The following is a 4,401-nucleotide window of genomic DNA, read 5'->3' as shown; positions in this document are numbered from 1 at the left end:
GGACTGCCACGCACCACCGCCAGACCTCCGCGCTCCACCATTGGAACTCTCTGCCTTCTCTCTACTCTCTCTCTCTAGATTTCATAAAATATTTTGTTAATCAGATAAAAAGTGGGGTGACCCACCTTATATAGGTTCGGTTTGAAACAAGTTCTACGATTGCGTTTTGGTTTCTAGCTCCAACGAACCCGCTACTTCCAGTGACGTTATAACTTCCAAATATATCTAGTCAGAATATTTATTTTAATCTCGAATTAAAATTGCCTCGCTAGCTTATGATTTCCGCTAATAAATTATTGACGATCGTTTCCCGGTGTCGGTTCTGTGGTACTCTGAACTTAATAAAACTAGTGTAGTTGTATTTCTCAAAAACAACTCATCCAAACTTATGGTGTCTATTTGATTTATATTATCTCAATGATAAACCTTAGATACGGCGATGGTATTAACTTTTACAAGCTCATCGGTACATGTGCTTTAACGGACGTGCTTGAAAAATGCAAATTTGCATATTTCCCGTTTCGTTATAACTTAAAATTGAGTCACGTTTTCGTCGACCTTATCACTTTTCAATTCTCCATAGTATTCAGATGAATTCAACCAAGCACATTTTCTCAAATGTTAGGTTGGATATTCACACGTTTAATCGAAAACATTCGTGTATTTTTAGCTTATCACCAATATTTCTTCACTCTGCCGGAATTCTCGCGCATTTTATAGTATATATATCCCCTTCATTCTTAGCATAAAATAATATATTTAACTTAAGGGTCTTAATTCTCACTTAACCCAGTCTAAACATGTCTTAATCTTGTTTATGGAATATAATAATACTTTTTATTTTGCCGGGTTTCACAATTGTGGTGCAAAATGTGTGATGTAAGGTAATCACATTGACTCCTGTCAAGAAAGGTTCTCTCTTGAACCATTTCATGTTCCATACCATACTAAATTTGGACAAGATTTTGCATTCTAGAATAGGAGATTCACTGAGTATTTAAATAAGGGAAAGAAGAAAGATAATGATCAAGTGAAGAATGATGAATCATTTGAGAAGAAGAAAAATTAATTACCAAGAAACTCAACAGAAGTCAATCTGTTAAGTCTCAAGATTCTGTTAATTCTGAAAAGTCAACAACATGTGAGAAGAAAAGTAAATTTGAAGAAGAAAATTCTTAGAAGAAAGAAAGCAACTGAACTTACTGTTGATGAAAAGTTCTTAATGAAACATGGTTATGAACCATACGGGTTCTATGAAAGCAAAAAACTGAAGCTCAAATGACAGTCATACAAAGGGAAACAATCATTGAAGAATGCACATGCATAATTCCCTATGTTCGGAACTCATATGAAACTGGATATGAGACTGATGAGTCTTGTGAATTAGTGTATAAGGATCCCAAACCAAATGCAACTGATGATGATGTTGCTGATGACTTACAGGCTTGAAATAGCTTGTGATTAATCACTTAACTGATCTTTTTATTTTAAATTGTGTAGGAACATTCCAATGAAGTGAATGATGTATGGTATATGGACAGTGGATGTTCCAGGCACATGACATGTGATAAGAGATCATTGGTCAACTATGAAGAGAAGTTTGAAGGCCCAGTTGCTTTTGGTAGTGATGTAAATGGAGGGGAAATTATGGGAAAAAGCATTCTCACTAATGGGAAAGTCTCCTATGATAATGTTATTCATGTGGAAGGTCTGCAATATAACCTTTTGAGAATTTCACAAATGTGTGATAAATGTTATAAAGTTGGGTTTGATGAATCTCACTGTTTCATTTTGAAACATGAGTTTGTGATTTCACCTGAGATGATTATGATGATGGCCCCTAGAAATGGAAACTTATTAGAATTGAGAATAAAGGATGCCAATTCAAGAGGTGGAACATGCTATGTCTCCAAAGCTTCTGAAAATGAAACCAAACTTTGGCATAGAAAGTTGTGTCATGTGAATCTTAGTAACATGAACAAAATTGTAAAAGGTGAACATGTGACTGGTCTACCAACAAGAGAGTTTAAGATAGATGATAAATGCATTTCATGCGAAAATGGAAAGCAACATAAATCAACTCACAAAACAAAACTCATAAACTCCATTGAACAAGTACTTGAAATGCTTCATATGGATCTCTTTAGTCCTGTGAGTGTTCCAAGTGTTGGTAAGAAGGGATATTGGTTAGTGATAACAGATGATTATTCAGGATTCACCTGGGTATACTTTATAGGGTCAAAGGATCAAGTTGCGGAGCTGATCAAAAGCTGTGTGACCAGGATTGAGAATCAGTTAGATGCAAGGGTAAAGGTTATGAGAAGTGATAATGGATTTGAGTTCAAGAGTGAGACAATGACTGAATTTTATCAAGCAAAAGGAATATTTCAACAATTCAGTGCCCCTAGAACTCCTAAACAAAATGGTATTGCAAGAAGAAGAAATAGAACATTAATTGAGGCTGCAAGGACCATGCTTGCAGATGCTTATTTGCCTGTAACATTTTGGGCTGAGGCAATTAACACTGCATGTTATGTTAAAAACAGAGTTCTTCATAACAAAGACAAGATAAAAATATATATGAGATTTTGTACAAAAGAAAACCCTACATCAAGTTTCTCAAGGCCTAGGAGCGTGACCCAATAGTTGGTATCATAATTGTAAATAAATCAGAGTTACGATGATTTGCGGAAGACTTATAAAACTTTAAGGATCGAAATATAATATTTACATAAAAGACGGGATTATAAAGTACCCGTTGAGTTTACAAAACATTTAATTGTTTATAATTTACAAAACCACCATATTAAGTTTATACAAAACAAATCCGAGCCATCGGATATAAGCACTTCGTCACTCCAAGTGCTAAACTTGTTCACCTGCAAAATGTAAGAAAATACGTCAGCAACGAATGTTGGTGAACACGCTGATGTAAAATAACTTCTTTTACTTTATTATCCCTCGAGACTACGCCTGCCACGGCCCAACGTGGCTTAGGAATAACAAAGTCAAATAACACATTATAAACTAGAGCCTCTACACTAGGTCACCTCACAAACACCGCCGCGTTCGACTTAGTTAAGTACCTGTAAATATACACAACGGTCGTACTCCCTGCAGGAGAGCGTCCTACGACCGAGGGTGGTGCGATCATGCCCATACATCGCATAGTACCAACTATGTAAGGATCCAGACATATGTATACCACAGCCTGAGGGCTAGGTTTATACCCATAGTTATAACGGTTTTAGGAACACATGGTCCCTTGTAAACAATTTCATATAACACGTTGACTCATTTGAAAACAAGTTTAAAAGTTTGGGGGCGTATTCACCTTGTCTTATTAGGATCGGCTTCACTCACCGTCCAAGGGTCTTTCCCTTCTTTATCTCGCACCTATAGTACGAGTATAAATATTTGTTAGTCTGATATACGATCCGGCTTAAGACCTTTAGTCTTATATCTCAATCCTTGATTGAACCTTTAGTTCAATTCTTATTTACTTGAAAACTTCTAGTTTAAAAGTAAATTATAAACCTTTAGTTTATAATAAAAACCCGACGTTTCTTCTTCTCTAAGAAACGTAATCTTTTCTTTTATTATTTTAGAATATTCTTTATTCATTAAATAATATTTCATAACAAAGAACATAATCATATATACTTACACACATATATATGTTATCACAATACTCAATATCAAACTTTCATTCGTTTCTTTGTTATGTTTTCTTTTCTTTTCTTTTATCGAGGTATCGAGTATATCCTCGACCTTAGGCCAAAGCCTTGAATATAATATTAAATTATATTGAATTTGATATTACGCCTAACCTTAGTGGCGTACCGAAATCCTTGAGAAATGAGCAGCACTTCGACGGCGCTTTACTTTTCTCGATCAACTTTCATATGCCAACTTTAACGCTCGTCGACACATCTTTCGGGACTTCTTGCCATTATAACAACACCTTCTTGATGAATGAGGGTGGAGGGTGGCATAAACTCTAAAGAAACGTTGGTACACAAAACGAGAGATTCGAGGCACGCTTATCGAGGAAATCGTTCATACAAAGTCAGAATTCTAGTGAGAGATTAGAGAGAGAAAGGGAAGCTGGTTTTGGATGTGAGAAATGATCCACCTCTTGGCTGCTATTTATAGACAAAACTCGAAACCCCATCATGCTACGCGATAGGCTCCTGGGAACCTATCGCGATATAGGTATGATGAGTCACAGTGTTGCTTTGCCACGTGGCGACACGTGGCAGCCGTTGCGCCACGTGGAAGCAGTGTTGCCACGTGGTGACACGTGGAAGCACATAGTGCCATCGTGTGCCACGTGGAACACGTGTCACAATGTGTCAGACTCCCCATCGCGTATCGCGATGGGTTTCCTTTCTGACCCGT

This window comes from Bidens hawaiensis, unplaced genomic scaffold (genome assembly GCF_021521415.1).
Source record: "Bidens hawaiensis isolate Kalapana, Puna unplaced genomic scaffold, B.hawaiensis_p1.1 tig00073398_1, whole genome shotgun sequence".
Taxonomy (NCBI): Eukaryota; Viridiplantae; Streptophyta; class Magnoliopsida; order Asterales; family Asteraceae; genus Bidens; species Bidens hawaiensis.
The sequence above is the reverse complement of the archived record's forward strand: the minus strand, read 5'-3'. Positions refer to the sequence as shown.